The 27,188-nt window shown below is 36.2% G+C and overlaps 2 protein-coding genes across 8 annotated transcripts in view; both read right to left on the reverse strand.

The window, feature by feature from the left end:
• Positions 1-27,188, reverse strand: part of LOC5567317 (ion transport peptide-like) — a 104,687-nt gene that overhangs the window by 48,664 nt on the left and 28,835 nt on the right. For 2 of the 7 annotated variants that reach the window (XM_021843067.1, XM_021843063.1), the window contains exon 1: positions 22,745-24,672. The exons of 4 other annotated variants lie outside the window; for them this stretch is intronic. The gene's annotated coding sequence lies outside the window, so the exon portion shown is untranslated. Of the gene's footprint in view, positions 1-3,678; positions 3,832-22,744; positions 24,673-27,188 lie in introns of those variants that run through there. One more of the 7 variants, XM_021843066.1, reaches the window with a different exon arrangement.
• Positions 1-27,188, reverse strand: part of LOC5572270 (deoxyribodipyrimidine photo-lyase) — a 206,869-nt gene that overhangs the window by 21,073 nt on the left and 158,608 nt on the right. The window lies entirely within an intron of this gene.

The raw sequence follows: 27,188 nt of genomic DNA on the forward strand, positions 1-27,188 counted from the left end.
AAGTCTCCCTATTAGTATGAAAATAATGCATGGCATAGGACAAAATATAAATAAAAGGTGTATTTTTATCTAAAGACGTAATTTTTGCATTAAAGTTTCAAAACGACTGGGGGTGACCCATTTCGCATAAATACATACGTTTCGCATACGGACGTTTGCCATAATGGACATTTCGCATAATGCAGGTTCATACTACAATAAGTAGCATTTTAAAGAAGGCATATAATTCTAATTATGCCAAATGTCCATTATGTCAAACGTTATGCGAAACCAGCTTTATATTGTAAAACACGTGATTTTTTTAAATTTACATTTCTACACAAGTATCATACAGACTCGACAGCAGCCATCTCGGATCTTAGAATCGGTTTTGTTTTAAAGCCTAAAATGCAAGTACACTCAAGGGAATTTCAATACGGAGTTTCACAAAGCCCCTTTTTTCTCGAAATATTAAAAACTGTCCGATACTAGTAAATTTTGACATTCACTTTACTCAAACTGTCAAAAACAAAAGAAAAATACAAAGATTTTGAAATGTTGTACTTGCATTAGTTAGTCAGATACATGTTCTTCTAAACACTTCTTCTTCTTGGCATTAACATCCCCACTGGGACAGAGCCTGCTTCTCGGCTTAGTGCTCTTATGAGCACTTCCACAGTTATTAACTGAGAGCTTTCTATGTCAAAGTTGCCATTTTCGCATTCGTATATCGTGATTATACTCTATGCCAAGGGAAGTCAAGGAAATTTCCATTGCGAAAAGATCCTGGACCGACCGGGAATTGAACCCAGACACCCTCAGCATGGCTTTGCTTTGTAGCCGCGGACTTTAACCTAAGGAAGGCCTCTCCTCTAAACACTATTAAGTTTGAAATGGTTTTAAGGTTTAGGATATTCAGAAGGTTTCGTAGGGAACCGTATTTTATTCCCAGTACATCCGATCCACAATGACAACAAAGATGGTTAACGTTCAAGGAACCGTCATCATTGAAACTTTGTTTTATCAAAACTGAAATTTATTCGACGAAAATAGGTTCACTGTGTTTCGGTTTTAGAATAGAATACAGTGAACATTTTTTCATGTGAACTTCCATGAGTTTCTCCTTTTAACCATCTTTGATGACAGGGAGGTTTTCGAAGCAGTCCTCAAAGATGTTTTAGGTGGCCAGCGAATTGACTTTGAATATTTTAGTAACGTAGAACGCAGGTTGTACATAGGGTCATAGATTCGTAACCCCTATATCCTTGCGACTAAGTTTCAGCTAGACAAGTTAGCAATTGAATAGATATCAGAAATTGGAGAAAAAGACCCGAAATTGTTATTTCTCTGAGACCTTAAAATGAAGAAAGAACAATTTTTTCTAGCTGTTGAGATTGGACGGATCTTGTTGTTTCTTCTTACTCCAAATTTTGGAATTTAAAAAAAAACATCAGTGGTTTCTTTGGGATTATCTTATTTGAGGGGATTAGAAAGCGGTGTAGCAAAACCAACTTTTGTAGAAAACAGCTTTGAAAATTTTCAGCAATTTTTGAATCCATACGAATAGAAGAACCAAAAGTAAGTCAATCTTCAACAAATTATTGTATTATTCCTATTACACGAAGAAATTAGCTAAAATATTGTTGAAATGCTTGGAAACTTAGAATTTTAGAATATTTTTCGTCTCACTCAGACGGCACTCAGACATTTACTCAAGTCTTCTTTTTGTAGGGGGATTGACGTATTCGGCAATAAGTGGTGTTTTCATGTGCACACTTTTTTGCCGGTCGTGTTTTCCGATATTTGTTAATAAACTAGTTTCTATTTTGCCAGTGAAATACTAGACGACAAAATAGAAATATTATCTGTCCAATCCTGAAACTTTGTTATTGATTTCTTTTATGTTCTCATTTTCACACACTTTAAAGATTTATTTTTTCCTGCCAAACCAAGACAAATTTCCACACAAAATGTTAATTTGCTGTTTGACGGCAATATCATCATATTGTCATAACCCAGGACGATTCTAATATTTTGTTTTCTTCAGTTTTGTAATACATTCGTCGTTGGACGTGACAATGGGTCAAAAATGCATAAGTCCAACTTGTTTGTTGAATAACTCGCGTTTTTCATCTTGAAATATACTTCCACACTACTTCCCAATTACAATTAGGAAAATGAACAATAATATAAGATTTTCAAATGGTGTTTGGCCGCCTAATGTATCAATCATCTATGATACCCTAAAATGAAAAAAAATGGCGTTTCACTATTTTTTTTTTCGGTGATTTATTGAAAATAAACTACTTAACCAAGAGTTCTATTTTTTTGTTGATAGCTTTTGATGTCTAAGAAGAATACAACATTAACATTTTACATCAATATTATAAATATTTACTGAGATTTTTAGAATTCTGAACTGCTACGGCAAAAGCAATGCAATAGGGTTTTAACAAAATGAATAATACTTAAAAAAAAATTCTAAAACATAATACATGTATATATTGTTTAAATGAAGTAATTTCACACGTTTTGCTACATATAATAGATGAAAAATCTTTTTTTTACTCCCTAAAATCAAGAAAATTTTAAGTAGAAATATTTCCTGTACATAAATTGTTGCAGTTCAAAATATCTTAATTCATGCCATGATTAATCATAGCTCATTTACAACTACATTTCACTACTAAATCCATTCTGCACATCACAAAATACATCTAAAAAGAGAGAATTCCTCGTGACATAAACAACAGCCATTTAAAAGGCTAATCACCCAAGCATCATCATAATCCTTCAATTGATACTAGTGTAAACCACTTCGAGACGGTGGAACGAATTCTAGCCGAATCATCCATGCCTAAGCCAATATGTACGTGAGTGGGAAGGTAAACATGTAATCTCTATTAACAACTGTTGGTAGCATCTCTCCCCACTGAACTAAGCTCATAGAAATAAGCATCGTACGAACCAGTGCCACCAGCAACACTATCGTCATCATCGCCATCATCGCCCGTTGACAGGCCTTCATCATCATTGGCAGTGTCTCTAGCTAAGTTGATCCGATCGCGACAGACAGTATGGTACCAGTAGGTGGCTGTCGATCAATATGTAGGAAGGCTAAGAATAGGAGAGTGGCGGGAAGGCGAGTCACGAGAAGAAATGAAACGCTTCGGGTACATATTCAGATGGCCCCTCGTCGAAACAGACATCGAGACAAGTTTCGTTGGCTGAAGAGAGAGTCACGATAGAGAAGCTGTATGCTGTTCACTTTATTTCTGGCCGCATTTTATGCGTTATAAATACACCCTCAGCCATAGGTAAATATCGTTCTACACACTGCAAGCCTTCCTAAGGCAATAGAGTTCATCTCCGTAGACGTTGTCATTTAAAACCATAATGCAACACACATGCCTTAGTTGTGGGCCTGTCCTTTAAGAATCACGATAGTCAACTGATATATCAATTGGTTAAGCTAGAGCTGGACATTTCCAGCGTTGAGCAAACGGAGCGTACTGCGCATACGGAATAACACCTTCACAGATCAAAGAACGGTGATCGGTCGATTAGCAACCAATATTTTGCACAAGCATTTGGTACGATCAGAGAACGCAGCAATGCACAGGTGCGCCACTAACCGATCCATGTCAAGCCAGGCCAGGGCCATCTTTTTCTTACGAGAAGAAACGGGTGTCCACTTACTTTGTCTCACTTGTCACTGCACTGTTTTCTACGAACGCGAAAGGAAACCCAACTGCCACCGTCGTTGTATAGATTGTGTTACTAACCGTGAGTACACAACTTCGAGAGGTTCGATTTGTTTCGTTCGAGGGATTGTTTCAAACTGAATCGGACGCACCAACGGTCAACATCGTCAGCCGGTTGAATGTTGCTCTCCGTTGGGCATTGATTCTGAAAGCTGCTCGATTTGTATTTCGTCTGTCTATTGGAATTTGGGATGAGATTACATCTCTGAGCAAAATTTTAATGATTTCTCGCAGTACATCTCCGGTCGTTATTTGCAATTTGTTTATTTTAATAATCAAAACCGCCTGACTTGCAGAATTCACAATACTCCACTGTCAAGGTGATTCATTCCTCACCAAATTCTAAAATACCTCACAATGTTCAATATAACCAAAAAAGAACTATTTCAATTCAGAAAGCGTCTGGAGGAATAAATCACATTTCCTCAAAGGAAAACGAGCGTCAGTAACAATCAATGTCTTTTCAGAAGCTCTAGCATTCAATGTAGGAGCCGAGTAATGTCTTGTTAGTACAACAACTCAATCACCAGAGATTGTAGAGCGCGCGTGTATTTGGGCTGGTTCACCACATGACCAATCACGTGGGTAAACAATTGAATTCCACAATGCGGATGGTATGCGCTCTAATTTTATTTATACCAACCATTGACAAAAATACTCATCCATTCATTATTTCATCATCGGGTCGGCATTTCTTAGACCGAGCCCCCACACAGCCGGATGAATGTGCTTTTTTGAACCGCTTTCTTTCTCGAGTAATTTTAGAAACATCCAAACAATTGCGCTCACACTTGGAAATAGGATAATGGTGCGATTTTGTATCAAAAATCATCGTTGGGCGGCAAAAAAAACAACAATAAATTGCCGCGATATGCTCGAACTCTAATGTATGCTAGAAAGTGACAAGAGCAAACTTTGCGATTGTTGGAAGTGCAAAGATTTACTCAACTGGTACCAGCGAGCAAAAACACTGTTTAACCGACAACGACCGCGTGAAGGCGCCACCTCGTGGGCTGATGAATGGCTGTCAATTCTCTTTATTCGGAAGTTACGACATTCAACCTCAACTACGGTAAATATTGTTCCAATGGAATGTGCGGTTATTTGGTCTGGTTTTTGACAATGATGAGTAACGATATCTTTGGAAATTTGTTTGTGAATGGACTGGTTGGCACGTAAGTGCTAATTTCGGGGAATACTCAACACCGGATGAGATCGTAATAAATGCAATATTTGTGCTGTTTGTTAGTCAGTTTATGATGTTGGTAATTTTAGATTGGTGGTTTTTGGTGGATACCCAAATTCCCAACGCTTATAGAGTGATGCGGGGAACAAGTTCACACCTAGTTATTCTCATAAGATATTTAAGAATAAATTAAAAGTAATTCTCAATTAAGGCCATAAAATGGCAGATTTTTTAATTTAACCCCGGCTAGTTTTCAAGTTTGACATTAGTAAGATGTGCTACATTCTCTTATAGTGATAAAAGTCATATGTCAGAAAATTGAGATAGAAAATTTGATCGAAAACAAGACTCGTAAAAAGGTATCGGGCAAAATAAACACTTGCGTGAAATTTAGTGCTTTCAAAATATTTAATGACTGTCATTGGTTTCGATTTGTACTTGAAGTGCTTTTCCTGAATCATAATAGCTAAAAGAACCTTTCTGAGTTCGTTGCTTTGCTCAAAAATTAGATTCTTTCACCGTTTTGCTTATATGCCAATTTGAAACTGAGAAAAACAAAAAGGTAAACTTCAAAGCACAATTGAAGCAAAAAAATCAATTTACCGCCAAATATATCATATTCAATACAAAATTCATGCAGTGTATGAACTTTTGATGCAGTATGCATTAGGACGGTTCAAAATTTAAAAATGTTTGCGAATCCCGTCTACCATATGATTTTTTACCATCCTTACCATCAAAATAGTGTTCTGTGTAATTTTCAGCTTCTAAGTGGTGATTTAGAGGTGGCCCAAAGACAAAGTAGGTTTATATGGAAATTACTATGGAGAAATTTGGAGATATGTTCCAAACACGCTAGTACTGTGATGTAAGTACAAACTTATTATCCCATGGTTAAAACTCATTATTCAAACCATTAAAAATAAATTTGCTGAAGAGAGAAATTTAATCCGACGGATTGCAGAAGAGATATTCATGAGTTTGTTTGCTATTATTTAGCTTAATATGAGATTATAACCCTGCAAACATCTACCAAAAATTCCAAACAAACTTAACTCCAAAGGGATTTGTTTCTTCAGTAGCATCCTTCATTAAGGCTTGATGAATGAGTTTTCACTATGGGATAATAAGTTCGTACGTACATTACAGTACTAGCGTGTTTGGAACACTTATCAAAATTTCTGCATAGTAATTTCCATATTAACCTACATTGTCTTTGGGCCACATTTAAATTCCCACCTAGAAAGCTGAAAATATGACGGAACACTATTTTTATGGTAAGGATGGTAAGAAGCATTCTCACTGAGAAGACGTGTAACTTTTTCGCAAATCTCCACATCAATTTGTACATCTAATCCAATTGCAAATTATATGTAATGTTTAGCTTTTCGGTAGTTGTTAAACTTCCACTCGGCTGGTTGGCCGTAAACCACGATTTATAATTAAAAACAAGTAAAATTAACTTTTTTACTATTGTCAAAATTGAAAACTGTCTTAGAAAGTATTGTAGGTGACATCATTTCATGCAAGTTTGTCGAAGACGGAAAAGTTTTATCTCTTACACTGACACTGACACTGATCCTGCACTTATTTGAGCATATATTAAAAGGGCATAGGTTGAGGAACAGTATGATGCTGAATTTAGCTGCTACTACTTGCAACTCTACAAGATATGTACACTTTAATTTGATATGAAAAAATGAGAAAATCGTTCGTAAATATTCAAAATGAAGAGCTAGCGCTTGAGTGTCTTCGGAAAAAATGTGTAGAACATTGTAAAAATGTAAAAATTCAAATTCAGAAGTTATGGAAAAAATATGATTTTTAAGGGGGTACCCATATTTTTACCCCCAACTTCGTCAGTGTAAGAGATAGAGCTTATCCGTCTTAGACAAACTTGCATGAAATGACGTCGCATACAATACTTTCTTTAACAGTTTTGGTTTTTGACAATGAATATAAAAGTTATTGTATTATAAATCTGCTTTTTAGTATAGTATCGCCTGAACCAGTGTTACCCAAACTTGTTTGACTTTCGCCTTGAGTCCAATATTTTTTTTTGGAATAGTCTCCTGACCTGTAATTGAACTTTCAAGAAATAAGGCTCATAGTGTGTCGCGAATTTGATCTATATTTTAACATAACTAAAAACATGTAGAGTAAATAAGTAGGCTAGGACATTGTCAGTCTTTGTAAGTAAACTTACATTTAATTTGCTCAATGGCATTATGTTTGAATTTATTTTGAGAAGTATTTGGTAATTAGTATTTGACAATTCTAAATCTTCAATTTAACGAATCCAAAATATTGGGGGAAAAATGTAATTCTAGTATCCCGTCTTTCTTAACTAACGTAACGTAAAGAAGCTACATATTTTCTCAAGTTCAGGAGACACCAGATAATTCCTTAAGGTTCCAATATAACTCTTATGTTTGCAAAATTTCAAAGATGTCCGAGCAGTGTTTCCCAATCGGTGATCCGCAAACCCCTAGAGGGCTGTGACCACGAAGCATGTTTCGACATATTTCAGCAAAATAATATTCAAATCAACTTTTCAAAACGGTCAATGTAATTTACCATAATGCCAATAAGAGGGGTGCTTAATTTTTTAACGGTGTAGCGCAATTCTAATTTTATTTCTCTGATTGGATATTTTTCCATGCGCAAGTTTTGTTTTTCGTGGCTTTCCAGGAAACCTTTGCAAAATCAGTTTTTTGATCATGTCATGATGAGATTTTAGGTGTGTTCATGGTGTTGTTTTCTTCAGATTCCACTCGAACGATTGATAAAGCGAATGAAAGATTCATATGAACAACAGATTGTACCGATTCAGTAGATTGTTCACTAATGGCGGTTTTGGGCGGCATTTGGTGGACTCTATGCTTCTTTTTGTTTGGAAAATTACTAAAATTTCGATACATTCATAACGCACCCTGATCAATTCTCGACGGACTCTTGTCGATTTCAAGATATCATGGGTTCCTCTCGTGGTACTTCTAAGATTCTTGGTGAACTTTAAAAGCAACTGATGATATATGCATGGCAAGATTTTCCTATTCGAATTTTTAAAATAAATTTATAAGAAAAACACGCAAGAAAGTGTTTTTGTGGAGAATGCGTCCACAATTTTTGACTGGAACAACTTATTTCATAGAACTCTTAATAATGACTTATTAGGATAATAAGACTTATTATAAAGTAAAGGCTCAACCGGAAATAATCCATAACAGAGGCAAGATATTGAAGGGAAAACATCAATGAGCTGTGGTGGTCAACAGACAAACGATTAGATAGGTAAAATAAACTTGTTCTAATCATTTGAATTACAAAAACAATTCGCAAAATTTGCTTTAATTTAAGATTTATTTCTATTTGGAACAAAATAGTTTGTATTTGTGTTGACAAAGCATCCAAAGAAAACAGAGTTTATAGAAACATTTGCAAATCTGTAAAGGCCACAATATCACTTAGCTGCGTCTGACTGAACACCAACCTTTGGGAATATCCAGACGAATTCTTATTTTTAAAAATTTACATTTACAATGTAGGAGCCATTTTTTCAGGGTCCGCGGTACGTTTGTAGAATTTTAAAGGGGGTCGCAACTCTGAAATGTTTGGGAACCACTGTGTTAGAGTCTGTGTTTTATGAAAAATTGAAAAAAAAAACAATATTTTTTAAATTTTAATAAATTTTCAAAACATGTCAAAATTATATATGAAATTATCTCATGTATATACTCCTTAAATTCTTTCAGGATTGTCGGAGAACAAAAGTTATTCGACATAATATTTGAATATAATCGCTGTAACTAGTTTAGGTTTATAAAACAAACATTTAGTTTCAAAAATCGTCACGTTTAGCAATCATGACTTCAAACTGAGCATGTATTTTGATGACCCGCTAATCTTGTTAATTATCCATCACACAAAGTTGTTTATAAATCCAACAACTAACTCTACTCAGAAAATCAAATACATGCGAAACTGTAAAATTATGATTCTATTTTTTAGCAAATCTCGATGACTTATTCAAACAGACACAAGTCAGAAAAGTTAACAAACTTACTTTATCAATCCTACGTGTTTCGCAAAGGAAATTCTACACGTTCCGCTGTAAACCAACTCGATTTTCCACTTTTAGAACGTTTAATTTCCGGATTTACAAAACGACGAAAGTACACAGCTAAAAATATGTTGTAAAATTAAGTTTATTTTCATGCACATATTTGGAGCATCAAAATAAACCTAAATTTAAACGACCAATCCATTATTTTTCAATCGAATTCGATTTAAATTTACACGATCATGTAATATTCGACCATTTTTAGATGAAAATTAAATGTAGATTCATTTAAATTTACATGATGCTGTAACAACACACGAATTTGATTTATTTTTACAGTAGACTTCAGTTTACATCACATTGAAAAGTAAATATTTTTTTCTGTGTAAGATTCTCCACTCTTGCAACCTAACCGCTACTTTCGCCGCTCCGTTGTATGGGAGACAAAGTGACTTAACCGCGAATCAAAACAAAACACTACTTGAGTCGATTTTACACTGGTATAAAAACGTCGTAAGTAACTGGTAGAAACGGCTTATCATTTTGTCATACATTTTTTGTGGGAAATGATGGAACTACCTAGTATTTTAACGCGAGCTGATTGCATGCAAAATTTAAGCGATATACACGGTAAAAATATGTTAAAAAGGGAATTTATTTTAAAACAGTTTTGGAAGAAAGGTTGTGATTCTTCTTAATTAACTTTCTCATAACCGTATTTGAATCGTCTATGAGATAAAAAGTTATTATATGTTATGAGCTATTGTTTTCAATTTCTCCCTTACTTTCAAATCGCCCCTTTACTATGATTTTCGCCCCTCAGTTTTCATTTTAGGGTTATGTGCTAGTATCCATCGTATTGGCATTAATCAGCGAGAACTGCAATTTTCCCAGTATTGCAGTGAATGATGCTCATACAAACCGATGCCAAACAATTCTTTCTCAAAACGGCCTTAGCATTGTACAATAAGATTGTGATAAATCTTGATCTCTCTTTGGAAATAATGCAAAGAAAATGCATCTAGCCGAATTCTCAATCCGTCGTATCATTTCCATTTCTGTCGCAAAAAGTTTCCTGATCCGTCCCACAACTTACGGCTTACTGTGATATACTGAGTGGTCAAAACACAACATTATCAACGCTATTATAAAATGTTTTTATAGAATATATAGATCTACGGGCATCTCCCTCCACTCCTTCAGCATGATGGAATATACTAATTTTCTTTAAAATTCATTGTTCGTCATCAAAATTCAGGCCAAACATATGAACACAATTCCTTTTGACCGTACAATTATGGCATTTGCTCACAGTGCAGCGAAAACAACACAATCAAAGGAACCGTATTTTTACGTCGAGCACCGCGCACACATTGATGCGCATAAGCTATTTTTTCTCAGTACGACGGATTGAACTTTGTTTACATTCTCAATTAGGGTAGATGTACCAATAGTGGAGGTACTTAGCACGGTGGAAATTCATTGAACCGCCTAAATTCAAGAAGTGAAATTAATGTACATGTTAGAGTTCTAACAGGAAGTGAAGACCATTGACTCAATGAGAAAAATGATTTCATCGCAGTAATCCACGGCATGTCAGTGAAAAATAATACCTCCACTATTGATACACTGTTCCTTTAGTTGAGGTATAATTTTAATTTGTGTTCCTATAGTTGCGGTATCCGTTGTTTTCTTATGGGATCCTCCACTATAGGAACACTTTACCGCAACTATTGGTACAAGTAAAAAATGTTTTAGCAATTTAAGTGATATTTCATCAGTTTTAAAGCAATTTGAGCGCTCTTTTCAACTGTTCCGCGTATCAACAAGCCAATGCGTCGATTGGCAGTGTCGGTTCTGTGGCTAATGTAACAAAATCAGTGAAAACGGCACTACCGCAACTATAGGAACACCCACAACTAAGGGAACACTTACCCTATACGCAGTCGTTGAGAAAATTTCATAAAATTTCGTGTATTATTGAACTTTTACGGCGTGTGGTTGGAATGAAATGCTTCAGTGAAGAAGTACGAAGGTTTTCCATAGTGAAAATAAGTGCATGGCGAAGTATGTCACACAGGGGGGCGGGAAGATTCTTGTATCATAAAGTGGTGTGACTGGTGTCGATCGCTAAGCATTTTTCTAAAATCGTGTTCGTCCATACGATTTCGGTGAAAAAGTGAAAAGTGGATAATTATGCTGAAGTTGTTAAACGATATACAGTAGTTTTATTGCATTTTTGGTGTACAAGTGTACAAACAATGACAGCTTTCACAAAAATACACTTGGAAAATGAATCTATGTTGCATGTAAGTTGGAATATCCGCCGTAGTGGAACATTTTATGTTTGATCCGACGAATAATAGCGCTTACGACGAAGTAGAATGAAACATTTAAATAAAGACCAAAACAGTATTTAAAATAAATCCTAAAATTTTCGGGGTAAACGTAAACGTGAGTTTCTATATTCATATTTGATACCATGCGTAGTTTGTCAATGCTGTGTATTAGGTAGATTTCAAAGATCGAACAAAACTTTGGTCTTTACGGGCTAATAAAAATGCATCGCTCTGGTGACATTTATGCCATTCGCATTCATTATGAACCTTATTTGAATACAATACCTACAATTACTAGGATCTCTGCATGGCGTGACTTTCCAACCGTTAACTCAATACAAAACCTTCATTTACTATACTCTGCCATTGCAATTGGCGGAGATCTCTCAAGGTGATACATTTGAGGGGTAGGTTACACCCGCCGAAAGAATGCGACCATTGAGTATGTTTTATTGGGGACCCAATTTGAAACTTTTTTTTTTGCATAAGTGTCGCAAAATTATATTGCCCAGCCTTGTTGTCACGACTAGCCACCCGCCAAGACCTCGACGTTTGGCGTTTGACGTCAACTGGATCGATTGTAACGCCCAGTTTATCAACCGCCAAACAACCAACCCAGCTGATCCTATCGCGGCGAGCAAGTTTAGGTTGCGTTGTGAAATTCCCCAAAGGGGTGTGTCATTTCTGTCGTTGACATCGTTGTTGGCTTGCATGTCCGTAGGTACGTGACTGACAACGCACACACACCGGAATGAGCACATACACAGAGGGCCATTAGGTGTTGATGTTGGTGATGTTTATCGCATTACTCGCTGATCAGTGATCCTAGCAAGTCCAGTTGCTGTTTCTAGAAAATGAAAACCGTTTGCAGAAAAGCAACAACTGCATGGCTCACAGTTGTTCTCCGGATAGTGCGTCGAATTCAGATCATAGTACTCTGAGACAGAGATTCGACAAAACGTATCTGAACTCGGGGCCAAAACGGACCAGCCCCTGATTGGTCCGCCAAACAGTGTTTTGGAAAGGAAAGGAAAGATTATTGCACGGTAATACCAGCTCTTTCTGTGCTCAGGTTATTTCTCTATCCTTTCCAACAAGAAGCAAGGTGTCATATCTCGTCTCAGATAGTACCAATGTTTTTGAAGCACTCCAAGGTTTGATTCATAGAACTTGTTCGTTAAAATTTACGTCATACATGCCTGACATATTAAATCAAGTTAAACTACGTAAATTCAAAACATAAAACATTTACCATAAAACATAACGAATTTTTTCGTCACATTTAACTCAGTTTTGTTTAAATCACATAACTTTTCAGTCACAGTGAACGAGTGATGCAATTGAAATTCCATAAAATTTACATTTAAAGACGATCAAATTTAAATGCTTTTAATTCCTAGTGTAGGAACCATCGAGAAAGGGAAATATCGTGATATAAAATACAAAAATTCAGTGCAATTGCGATTATGTATATTTTTAAACGTTCAAAATACAGTTACAATACGTTTTTTTTACACCAGTCAGCATATGAGAAGATGAATAAAAAGTAACGGCAATACAGGTCGGACTCGATTATCCGGAGACTCGATTATCCGGGGACTCGATTATCCGGGATTTGATTATCCGGAATTTTAGACTCGATTATCCGGAATTTGTTTTTTGATGTTCTTGTTTTTCAATTTTTATGCATACATTTGAGATAATTTGGTATTGCAATATACAATATGAATGGTTTTGCAGTTTAGAACGTATTTATGAAAAGAAGGGGTTTGAAAAAGTGTATTTTTGTGTATGCCGATTAACAATTTTTTTTTCTTGTAAAGACCCCTACTATTCCTAGAAAAAATGTCTGGCTACGTCACCGCATCATATAAATAAAATAACGAAAAAAGATAATATTTAAATTCTTTTGTCAAAGATTTATTTTTTTCTATGTGATTTGATTATCCGGAGAATTCGATTATCCGGAGTGAAAAAAAAAATCGACACTCCGGATAATCGAGTCCGACCTGTACTAATGGGATACTGAGATTTGACTCCAGAGATAATTGCATTACATATAATATTAAAAGTACTAATCTGATACAATCTAAGAGTTAAATTGTGAATAAAATAATTATAAATGTCTTCAAATAAAGTTTAAATCCAACAACTAATAGAAATGGTCTACTTCTGATTGACAACATGAAATAAATAAATAAATGAGTAAATACATAAAATAAATAAATAGATCGGGAGAATGCAGTTGATATAGTGGTTAGAATACATATCTCTCACGCCGAAGACCTGGAATCAAATTCCATGCTAATGATAGTCTATTAAAATCTTGCGACGACTGCCTTTGGAAGAGAAGTAAAGCGATTAGTCCCATTAAGAACTAGCCCAGGGCTAAAAAACTCGTCAATAAATATTTAAAAAAGTTAGATATCGGAAGCCTTTGAAGAGCTCTCCAAGGCCCGAAACCGTTAAACATTAAAAACGACTGTAAGTAATCGCACACTTTGTTCTGCTGCGTCGCTAAGCGTGTTACGCTTGGAGACTCGCACTGAGCCACATAGCAGCCACCACAAGGCGACGGGGCAAACTAACAAGAAATATAATTATAAATAATTGATTTATTTATCTCCTCGTGTCATCCAGGGAGGCGGCTACGAGAATAGCTCCGGCAACAACGGGAGAAGCAGCTAATCATAACTGGCGCGTTCTTGCTTTGAGAAGCGGCTTTGAAACCGTGAAAGGGGATACACGCAACGCCGACATCGTCAGCGGGAATGATACATTAGAAAGAATGACATCGCAAATCACTCACTTTTGCAATGGTTGCAATTCATTACCGAGCCAGAGCCAACGACTTCAACGACCACTACTGGATGCTTTCGCAGGTCTCCCTGGTCTCACATGGTAGCTCATTTTGCTGTAGCGTTCTTACGCTATTCAGTGCAAATTTTGATTGATAGGACTGCTCGCTTAGTCGCTAGAAAGGAAAGTCGTACAAGTCGTAATACTCGCATGGGGATGTTTTTCTCCATCTATGGCGATACATCTCGATTGTGTAGAGTAATCGAGAATGTTATAATTATGGGACTTGCTGAAGTAAAACAAACCTGTTAGAGTTGAATGGCAAGTTTCCCCGTGTCGGGCGAATCGGACTTTCGATAGTTTACAACACAATAACGTTTAGAGTGCCACCAGAAGTGTCGTATTCCTTTTCTACCTTGCATTGAAATCTAACACTTTGAGGCTCACGATGGCTTTGTGCGCGTGCCCAGAGCATGCCGTTGATAATATCGACATGCATAGTAATAAACTATGCTACGACTCAAACATGATGCAACAGGTTGATTTATTCCGGAGATTTGCACTACCTGATGGAACTTTCTATAAAAAATGAGTGGGAAAATAGGGGGAGGTTTCACAGTACCGGAAATCTAAGCCGCTAAATTAATTGTTCCAAAATTATTGGTTCTATACAATCTTGTTAATTTATGATAGAAAATATATTTTCTTTGCGAGCAAAACAATATTTCAAAATATAAATACGGAACATGACATTGCACTTTGATGATATATTTTGGTAACTAATCTTAAGAGGTGGTTTCCAATATCGGACACAATCTGGAAATGTATGTGGAATTCTGTAAATTTGTGCATAATAGAATGTGATCACTCCAGTCATTCATTGCTAATTTGAATATTACTTAGCCAGTAAGACGTCCTTAGTTTTGCAAGTAAAAGTAATACCTTTTAGGATATTGTTCAGGGTCCTTCCTTAGTCGAGTGGTTAGAGTCCGCGGCTACAAGGCACAGCCATGCTGAAGATGTCTGAGTTCGATTCCCGGTTGTTCCAGGATCTTTTCGTAATGGAAATTTCCTTGATTTCCTTGGGCATAGAGTATAATCGTACCTACCTCACGATACACTTATGCGAAAAATTGCAACTTTGGCAAAGAATGCTCTCAGTTGATAACTGTGGAAGTGCTCATAAGAACACTAAGCTGAGAAGCAGGCTCTGTCCCAGTGAGAAAAATAAATAAGAAGAAGGAGAAGAAGAAGAAGAAAGATGTTGTTCTGAATGTTCATCCTTGTTATTTTTACTGCATGTTTGATACCATGATCGAAAAAATGCATGGAAAAATTATGTATTTGGGGACACAGGTGTAATAATTCCAAATGTATCAAAATTTGGAGACAGTAGATGCAGGACCAAAATTGTAGTTTTTCCACATTTAGTTCAAATATACTTCAAAATTCATTCATATTTTTAAATTATTATTGTATTTGAACATGCATGCGTGATCCGTCAAAGGGGCCGAGACACCTCAAAAGTTTATTCACGAATTTCACTCATAACTATCATCATACACAGCCTCTGCACCCTTTTTGCACAACACGTTAAACCACGACGGTCAACCAAACTCCTTTGTCTTTTACAGTAAGCAAAGTGGAATCAAAAACGCGTTTTGGTTCAATTTAATGACTGTGTTACGGTCCATTTAACCCTTTGTAAAATTTCCGATTAGATACAGCCTGAAGATCTCTATTGACCGCAATTTCAACCTAAGCAATAGTTGAAACGGGATATAAAGATTTTACACAGTTTGTCAAAGAATTCTGTAAGACAGAGTCCACCAGCATTTCCTTCAGGAATAACTCTCGAATTAATCCAGGTATCTAGAAAATCTTCCTCCTAAATATCCGACAGAAAATCCCCTATGATAGTGTCTATGGACTCCCTCCGCGTTGTTTCATTCTTTAAGGATTTTTCTAGAAACTCCTCAATTTTCCTATCAAATGGATTTCTCAAAAGACACAATGCATTAGTTTATGAGTTTTATACTAACAATTTTTGCAGATATACCTTCAAATATTTCCTTCTGAGTAGTGATTGATCCTTCGGTAGTGTCGCTTACCCCTACGGGGTGGGTAGAAGAAGCAGCATCAATCGTGTTACGCGTCTTTGTTTGGCCAAGCCCAGTCTTGAAGAGCCGAGCATCGCATCGCATTTTGATGTTTTATTTCTATTGTACTAATAACAAGTTCTCTTTCAGAAGTGATCAGGTAAATCCAAAATCAATACATATTATTATTTCCATTACCAAAAATGCTCTAAATTGTCGAATTGAGCTGATCCTTATATACACCCTACCCTACTAACATAATCTCCCAATCCCGTGATGTCTATGAATATAGATTGGGTATCTTCTTAATTAGACTAACATTCCTTCCCTTTCCCTAGCGATTGTGAGGACGTGGCCAGGTTTACAATTTGATGCTTGTTTTGTGCATTTCTATTATGTGTAAAAAGACGTTTATCCCAAACGTTTTTTTTTGCGGTCGTTAATGCTATGATATGCTATGTAATGCTATATGCCTTCAAATATTTCCTTCTGAATTCTTAGGAATTACTCTCGGAATTTACCTAAGGATTGATTCAGGGATACTGTTAATGTATATTCAGGAATCTATTAGAGAATTTTTCAAGGATTTTTTGCAAATATCATTAGGCGTTCTGAAACTCTGCCGTAAATATTGCATGAGTTTCATCAAATATTGTTCCATTTATCTCTTTCTTGGGAAGTTGTTATATAGATTCATGATGTAATTCATACAAGAATATTATCAAAAATTATTTAAGAGATATCTCTGAGAAAAAATATATTTTTTACTTTTCGTGCAAAAGTTCTTCATGCCTTCATACTTTCTAAGACTCTTTTAAAATAAACACCAAGAATCTAAGAATACTTTAAGATCACCAAACTTCTTACAGATAATAATATAAAACTTCTTCATGGAACTCTTCAGCAACTTCTCTAAACTAGTAACCATCAATTCATTCTAAAAATATTTTAGAAATTCTTGCAGAAATTCTACCAAAGATTTCCTCACGAATATTTTTAATATCACTTGAGCAACTTATGGAATTCAACATGAAATATGTTGAGAAATTTTGGATTTTTACTTTTCCTTTTTGTGATTTCCCACACTAATAATCATAGGAATTATCATATTATCATAGGAATTTCCATTAAAATATCAATAATGAATAGCAAATTATTTATGAATTGATAATGAGGAGCAAATTATTTTGTGGAATCTCTGGGTTAATTTCTTTGGGACCCCTGCCTTAGGCAATGCTTCCTAGTTCCTAATGAAATTCCGGATCAGCTGTTTCTGTTCCCAAGAATGATCATAAAAAATTGAGTTAGTTGTAAATGCTGTAAACAACCCCGAAGAAAAATTAGGAAAATTTCTGTAAAAATATCTTAAGGAATTCATAATCCGTCATAGAATTTGTGAATAAATTTATTGATTAGTCTGAGTTGCACTTCATAAAGCAAAATGTCAGGGAAAAATGATTTTTGAAGGGTAAAAAGTATATGATGTTATTCATTGATTCCAAGACAGTTTCCATGAGCAGCTGGTTAAGGAATAACTAAATATTCCTAAAAAAAGAAAACTGGACGAACTTTACAAGCAACACGTGATTATTAAAAACCATCCAGAGGAATCGTAGGGGTAATTGCTATGCAATATGTGATGCATTTATCAAATTCTTTGACGTATTCTTCTGAAAATTTATTTAATTAAATCATTTGAAATAACTTGGCAGATCTTTGGCATTAACCTTTCGAGTTTCATAATAGATATTGGACAGATTTATCCAATGTAGCGGACTGTTGATAAAATCTTCAAATGATTTCTGATAAGATCTTTGGCAGAAAATGAGACAATAGTGTACTTCGGAAAATTCTCAAGGAATCAATCAGAACGCAATTATTTTATAAATATAAACTCTTAGGATAATTTTTGAGAAATTCAAATACAGGATTGATTTCCATGACGAGAATATTTCCATTGACCAGGGTTGGGACGAGGCAGCGCCAAATTCTCTAAATGTTTTCTGATATTTGGCAGACTTCACAAGGGTTATCCACAAAGTTTATCATGACGCAATTTTATATAAATAAGCTCATAGAAAAAAAAAATCAATGATATATTAAGGTGATTATAAAACGATGTCAAACTTCGAATTTTCAAGTGCACAAGACTGGAGAATCTGACAACAGTTCGCGTTGAAAATCAATCAAATTACTTGCTTGCTGGTGGTGACCAATGTGATACATTTTCAACGCGGAGCGCTGTTTGGTTCTCAGGTCCTGTGCTTTTGAAAATTTTAGGTGAGACTTCGTTCTATAATCACCTTAACCTTCATACCAAGCTATTTGATTTTGATTTTTTTTTTCATCAGCCTAAGCGATAACAGTTTATGGAAGGAAGTTATATATGCTATTTAAATAACGTTTTGAAAGGGATAGAAGTCAAAGAAAGTGAGTGCTAGCACTGACCGCAAGAATCGTTGTCATACTCATTTTATCCGAGCTCTCTATTGCGTCGGGCTTTTTATATGACGTCTTAGAGAAGCCGATTCTGAGCTACTTAAATAACGTATCAGGCTTAGAATTTCTCATATTATGTTATACTTTTATGAGCTATTTCCTGCACTCACTTTTGTTGACCCCTATCGTTTAGAAAATGTTATCTCAATAGCTTATAAACAGTTTCCCTGCATATAATATAAGAAATCTTGCCGAAAACCTGATGAAATGAGGAATTTGGGTAACATGAGCATGACAACAATAGGTGTTCAGGTTCAGGTTCAGTTCTAATTCTTGCAATCAGTTACTCAGATATCGATTATAAATATCACTGCAGTAGCTTCTAAATAGTTTCCCTGTATATAATATGAGAAATCCTATCAAAACCCCGATAGATTTGGGAATTCTGCTAAAATGATCCGTTTTAGTTCATGTGCTCATTAACTTAGACTGTTATCGCTTAAAAACGTTATGCCAGGAGCTTATAAACGGTTTCACTGCCAGTAGTATGATAAATCATTTGCGAAACCTAATAAAAATGGGGAATTTGGGTAAAGTGGGCATGATATCGATGCGTGCGGTCAGGTCAAGTTCATCAAGTCAGGCCTGTACTGACATCTGTATACTCCTATCGTTTCAGCGTCAGATCGAACAAATCTTCGTCATTCGGATCGACAATGCAAAAATCATAAGAAATTATGTTGGCCAACCATGGAAGCAGTTGATACGATGCCTAACATTTTTGCAACCACTTCCCAGAAGGATTCCATTAAACGCTTTCCACAAAAAATACTGGAGCTAAAAATATCCACGACAGCATTATCTCCAAATTCCTCCAAAGTATGCTTCGGCAATCATTTTGCCTTCTCTCGTCCTTCAGTTTGTCCCCATGACTTTGATTCCTGGTACATGGTTTGTAGTATGTACGAACCATGACAGTGGAGAATTGAATAGGGATGTTTTGCTCTTTTGGTTTGTTTTTCGATAAACATTTTCTACAACATTTGAACTTGTTTATTTAGTAAGCAGATTATGAAACTTCCGATTGATATGATTGGATGAATTTATTATCAAAAGAAGTCTAAAAACAAAGAGAAAACAACCTCACAGCAACCATCGCACCAAGCATAGAAGTGATCGCTAAACTAAAAAGTAGCATTTATGTTTCAAATACTACTGGAAATCTGACAATGCATTTAATTTAAATAACAGTGATAACATTTTGACAATATTTTGAAGGTTTTTCATCTCTCAAATAACATATTTTAGTGTTACATCACAAATCTTTTTCTAATCTGAATTCCAACTTCAACCCTGGCACACACCATCACCAGCCATCAACCAGTGACATTTCCCGCGAAAATCATGCTGACAGAATGTCAGTCATGTTCGCGCGGCGCAAGATTCGCCTACACAGGCAGTTGCAATGGTATATAGAACTGTCCCGACCGTCGGCGTTCTCGTACAAGCATACGGACAGTTCATTTCCGTACCTTCTTGTGAACACTGCGACGACTTTTGGCCGCCGGAAGAAGGTCAGGGCAGCGCAGCGCAGGGGTGATATGTGGTTTAGTGATCACACGAGAATGCGAAACTGGGTGTCACTTGGTTTCGGTTTGTTTTAGTTGTGCACATACATCAACTCAGAAAAATGGAAAGCATGGTCCGGATGCGGCTTTCCTTCGCTGACACGGTCACTGACTAGTGATGTACCGTATTGCATGGTTAGTTGGGAACCACTGGAAAATTTACTCTAAGAAAATCAACGATTTCGATCGGATTGATCATTGCATACTGCAGTAATTATAAAATATTTTCATGGATTTTATAACCTTCCGAAAATTGATTCAGTACGGTACAGTACGGTTGACGAATGATGAAATGTTTCTGAGAAATTTCCTGAACTAATTTATGATGTTCGCGTTGTGAAGCGCAACATCAAAAGACCTCTTTTTAGTTCAAGTATGTTCATTGCTTCGGTTAAAGGACACATGTTTTTTGCGCGTTTTTCTCTAACAAGATTGTGGCACTATGGGAAAATATGTTGAATTCGCAGTATAATTTAAAGTTGTGTGTTGAATAGGGCTGATGTACGTCTTGTAGTATTGACTTGCAATAATATTTATACATTGCAATACTTAAATGAAATTTATGTAAATAAACTGGTACAGATATTGCATAATATATAATGGATTGCATAATATATGAAAGTGAAAGTCTCAATAGTACCTGCTATGCATTTTAAAAGCTCTCGTACAATTCTAATTTAGATTCCACTAGTGACTAGCCTAAGCAAGTTGCTCAGGATTCTAAAAGCATTAAGTCAAGATAAAATTTCCGATTATTTTCGGGGGACTGATTTGGATGAAATAATTCAAGAAACTTGCAAAATGTAGTTTGGTAGCTCTTGGTAGAATGTTTTACAAATGTTTTAGTTGCTATAGGCCCTAATATGAAACTAACAAACTACATAAAATATTCAATCTTTACAAATTAAAGTAAATGACAGATATAAACAAATAATTTGAGGTATAAATCAATTTTGCAATGTTCTGTTACCTCGATAAGAGCTTTGTATAATAAAGATAAGTTTATATAAAAAAATATATTTGTTTTTAAAATAGGTGATTCTAAATGATATGAAACATATTTTAGCAAAACTTTATAATTGCATAATTTATTCAAACACTGTTAAATTGGTGTGTTCACAATGCCAAAAGTAAATTTTCCATAGCACGGGCACTTTACATTAGCTTTCTTCGCACGTTCATGCATTTCATGGTTTGCAGAAAAGTAATCGCAATTTCAACGAATTTTATCGTTTCTTCTAGCATTTTGCACCCTATTCCATACAAAACCACTTAACGAATACGAGTGCGCGGGTGATCAAGATAGTCGCTTGCATGCCGCCAAGGAGTCTACGTGATCGAATTGAGTTGAGTTGCTGCTGTTCAAGCTGGCATTGTGCCACCAATACTGCGTTACTGCGCGACTCTGGACCGACCGGTTCGACAACGTTGTAAAATTTCCAACCGATCAGCATCAAATGATCGAACCAATGACGGAGCCCGCTCCTGCTGGTTGTTGCACGCGAGGCCAAATTTTCACTATGCAGCGATCCGAGTGACTGTGTGGCGACAAAATATTACTTCGCACGTGATTCGAATATTGATAGCCGAATCGAAAGCTTGGAGGACATCCACCATGGAGTAGCAAACAAAAAAGAGGCTAACCTATTTTTTTAGTTCGCTCCTCCGTTAGCAAAAGTGCAAGTCAGCTTCGGCGTTATCATGCATGCATGTGACACTTTTACTATTGGATAAAAAGCTCTCAATGCGATCATGACAAGCATGACGTAAGAGATAACTAATTGAAACTAATTAAAAAAGAATATCGCGAATTATGTCGTCGTGCCATGATGACAGCGAGAGTGAGTGGTTGAGTTGTCATTTTTGCGCGCTTTTTCCTTTATAGGACCAATGTAATTCGTCGTGTCCCCTTTTTCACTTTTATCGTTGAGCAAGGCTCCCCTCTCTCAATTTTTAAATGGGTATGTCTTTAAATGAGATGTTCGGATGGTTAAGGAAATTTATATAGTTAGAAAGAGTTATTCCTTAGTAGTAACGTCAATCTTCAATTACAAACATATAGTTAATGCAGACTGCATAAGAGTTTGAAAGATAGTTATTGCATTTATTAGATGCTATTACATTAGCATTTGGTTCATAATTTTGCAAATGCCAAATAATTGCAAGACAGTGGTTCAGTTTTGTCGGATTAACATATTCAACCATTATTATTTAAAAAAAATCAATTTCAGCATAAATAGGCCAAACAACTCACACAACCGGAACCTATTTCCGGCAACATTTCTTATGACTTGACAGAAGAATCATTTGCAGTTGCACTATCTGTATTACTTTCATTCCAATCAAGCTTCACTTGAACTCAATTCGCGCAATGACAAATCAATTCTTACATTGGAAAACATGAACTATTACGTCAGCGTTGATATGGATTTTTTTGCTTCAACTTACATTTGATTCAGTCAATCGGTAATCCGAGCTGCACTCCAGAAATGAAAACTCTCGTTGCGTCTCCGTGAAGAAGTAGGCTTCTGATTTGGCAACTTCTCTAGTGATGTGGCCGTCTGGTTGCTTGTTTTGCCGGAACACACGATCTTGATGGCCTTTTAACGGTTTTCAATTATTTGTTTTTATTCTGTCTTGTAGGGTGTTTAACGCACTTCACTTTGGTACTGTTTTTGCTTCAATGTTTGAATTAATTTTACACTGCTAGTACGAGTAACTTCTTATGCCTCACTTGAAACAATAAAATTGCTTAACTTGATTACAGTCATCTTGAATGACCGTCGTAGCAACAGACTTAAGATAATTGAAAGAACCGTCACTTCTCACAATTGGCCGTGTATGTTCCACAGAGATGCTACCGTATGTTACTTATTTTTTTTCCTTTCACGCCGGGTGCACTAAATTGTTTCCGTCACTTACGCCTTTCTGCTTGCGTGTTTGATAAACGATCCGCTTTCAACTTTAGGAAGTTTACTTCCCTCCGATACACGCACGGAATCAAACCGATAAATTTTATACTTTATGATGCTGCTCGTTTCCAGCACCTTATTACTTTACGCCGGAATACACTCTCTATATGTTCTTGATGATTCTCTCCGCAGTTGATCGCAAATCAATCGATAGAACCAGTAGTAACGAGCAAAGTTGCGATCAGTACTTTTGCACTTAGCGGTGAAAAGATTGCACCGAAAAAATAGAATTTCGAGTGTATAAAGTGATTTTAATAATTTATGTCCTTTTATGCGTTCTGTCGCTTTTAAGTACTTCTTTCATTAATAAGCGCAAAAAGTAGTAACCAGAGATGGAAGTAAATCAGTTATTTATTGACTGAGCTTAATTGTTGAGTGCTCGCTATGTTGCTTTAATGGCAAACTTCAATTAAAATCCTGGTGTTTATTTTGTATACTTTGTGGCGGTAGACGATCTCTTGCTTCCTAACCACGTTGTGTATATTCTGTTTTTTCTCTTTCCTTGTTAAGTTGTGTTTATTGCACTCTAGTTAGCACTGTTTGCTTATGGCCTTCTCTGTGTTGTGCTGCAGTAGACTTCTCGGATACAACTGAGCCGACAATTTTATCTTTTTCTCAACTTATACTTTTCTTCTCATTTGATCATTTATTTGATTCACACTTCTCCGGGCCCGTCTTCGCGTTCTCCGTTGACGGCGCATTTACTGCTCCATGGACTTGCTCTGTAATATCGTTTCTTATCGTTTAGATTCTCTCCTTCACTTGAGTCGCCTCTCGCTAGGTGGGCTGCTGTGTGTATACTTTTTGTATCACTTTGCCGTCGTATCTGCTATTCCTTTGCCCATTCGCCGACCAACAAGTTTGCCTTTTACTGCTGTATTGTATGCCACACAGTCACAACACTCTGTCAGCAACAGTTTCCTCCCATAACCTGATGTCGCGCTAACATACACTCTCCAATGCGACTCACCGCACTCTCTTTGCTCTTATAACTCACTCTCGTCGTGTCTACCAGTACGAAAAATTTCCCACCAAAGTGGAAGACCGAGACAAGCAAAAAAAAACTTATCACCTTTAATAAGATAACGAGTTGATTGGTTCGGCTCTGTTACATCCGATCTGCGTTAATATCATTACGCCTTCAACACTACATGCGTACATTACCCTATTGGTCACCCTTCACTCAGAAATGCGAATACACCAATAGCAAATCACCTGCCGCAGTAACGATTTTTTCATACTATCAAACCGCACGCGATATTTTATATTATTCAACCTCAAATCCTACAAAACCCTTCACATAATGCACTTATTTCACATCTGCTGCTACACTTCTACCGACAGTCAACGCGATCAAACCGAGAAATCTGACGTAGTGCTGTTCACTTGTTGCACCGTTCTTAAGGACTAAACCGAAGCATAAACTGAATTTAGCGCATACAGTCGGTCGGTGCATTCGTCTGATCGGTCGTCAATATGTAGCACATGAAACGACCACGATGACGACGACGACGGAAGCACCAGACTTGCAATTGAAAAAAAATACTAGCGAGAGAAACAGTGGCTTTTGTTGAGCGAGAGAATCAAGTTCTACCGAGAGAATTGCGATTAGGCCTACTCAACATATATTTTAAAGCATGCAATCCACTACTCAGCGAATGCCTACGACGAATGCAGTTATAACATCTCAATTGGAAGGAACGATGCCAATATATGTGTATTTATGTTGCGTGTGGATTTTGAGCGAAGTCGTATGCATTTTCACGTGACATGATCCACGCAGTGCAGGTGCATACAACATATTCACATCGTGTGACAGTATGATCAATGCGAACACGTCATTCCAAGCGTGTGCTGGAATAAGGGCGTAAGTCGCATAATCGATTTCTCTTCATCGATCTTCTTTTCTGTGAATAAAGGTGACAAGACGCAAGTTTGTCAGCATTTTTACACCTCAGGACGCAAGATTGCATCGCTGCCATGCGGTTTGAAGTGAAAAAATGCTAACAAACCCGCTTCTTGTCACCTTTATTCACAGAAGAGAGGATCGATGAAGAGAAATCGATCATGCGACTTACGCCCTTATTCCAGCACACGCTTGAGGTTCATACCGAGAACAATATGAGGCTAACAAATTAACAGTGTACTTATGTATTACATGATAATATGAAGCATAGGGTCACTTGGAAAAACGATACTCCCTTGCACAGATGGGAAAACGCGTAAAATCAATCACCAGCTATACGACTACTCGAAAATTCGCTCATTCACTAAATAATTGTAATGCTCCTTTTTCATTTATATTACGGACAATTAAAGCCTCAGTGGAGTATAACTTATCAAAAGGCATGTAAATGAAATCATATTATATGATTCTTCAGTATTATCGAGCGTTGAAAACACATAGCTTTCGAATGGTGGTCGAAATTTTTGATTCCGGAACATAAACAATCTATATAAATAAAAATGGAATGTTGTATGTATGTCACGAAATGGCTAGAGAACGGGCCATCATATTTTGAGCTTTTCCATTTAGATACGATCCTGAAGTGTTCCGACGTGTTTGTGTGCATAAAAAGCTCAGGATGTTCACCGGGAAAGTTAGAAAAACCAGGAGTGAACGGAACTGCCAGTTTTGTATGGGACGTTCTATGACGTTTTGCAGCAGCCTACATGATGGCAAGACGAAGTTTGTCTCAAATTCCGAACAGACTCATATTCCGAACACTCGGTTTTTGTATGACAGTTTGGTTGAAATGTTTCACTGCAATATGTCATCAAATCAGAAGCAAATAGCAGTCAATTGCAATTCAATTCTAACGTCTTCTTATATATGTTGTACCTTGGGAGTAGTTATGATTCTCTAGTTCGAGACCAGTAGAATTAGCTCAGATCAATTTATTTGCGATTTTTTTATTTGAATACGATTTATTCGTGCTGTTCGGGATTTGAATCAAGGTGTTCGGAATATGAGACAGAATGAACACAGTGTTCGGCATTTGAATCAAAATGTTGTTCCACACTTTTACGTTAAAACAATACTTAACAAGTTAAAACAAACAATTTTATCGACACACCCAACAACTAACAGTTAGACTTCGCGGAGAAATCAGAATTTTCACAAATATCAGCTTATTTATGCCTATCAGATGCATTTGAAATCACTGTTGACCTTAAGTGTTCGGAATATGAGTCAAAACGGTACACTAGTTTTAAATAAATATAAATGTTTAGACTTTTCACGATTCTTATTTCGAACGCTTCCTTACGATTTCCCTATATTCCAGAGTATTTGATTCATTACAGAGATATTTGAGGCATTTAATTTTTTCATAGATATGGGTAGTCGGGGCGGTTTCGCCAATGAGGAGAATGAACAGCTTTTGAAAACTGCATAAATTCTTGAAATTTTATCTGAAATAACATGCCATACCAAAGCTTACAAGGAAATGAAGTAATATGCATGATAAGTCTGTGCTAAACTAAAAATGAATAAATAAATAGTGTTTAAAAAAACTGCCCATGTTGCCCCGAATGGCTTTTTCAGATTTCATCATTTCAGAATGATGATGTTTGACCGTTAGGAAATTCCTATTTTTTATTTTTTTGCACGAAGTCTTTATAAATACTAATAACTTTGGAGTGTGAAAAATGAATTTTCAGGTTATATGGAATAATTTAATAACCAAAAATACTGGAACACTCGATACTCTAAAAATAATAAATTTTGAAAAATCATTCAATAATTCGTGAATCAAACTGCCCCACTGTTCCCTATCTATGGAAAAACCTTATGAAAACAGCCTTGAAAAAGAACTTGAAGGGCAAATATTGAACCATTCCGTGAGAATTGCTTCCCATACAAAGTCCGGTATTTGAATCGGAACGATAGTTAGGTGCACTAAGTGTCCCTTCCTTTA

The sequence above is a fragment of the Aedes aegypti genome, chromosome 2 (assembly GCF_002204515.2).
Source record: "Aedes aegypti strain LVP_AGWG chromosome 2, AaegL5.0 Primary Assembly, whole genome shotgun sequence".
NCBI classification, from domain to species: domain Eukaryota; kingdom Metazoa; phylum Arthropoda; class Insecta; order Diptera; family Culicidae; genus Aedes; species Aedes aegypti.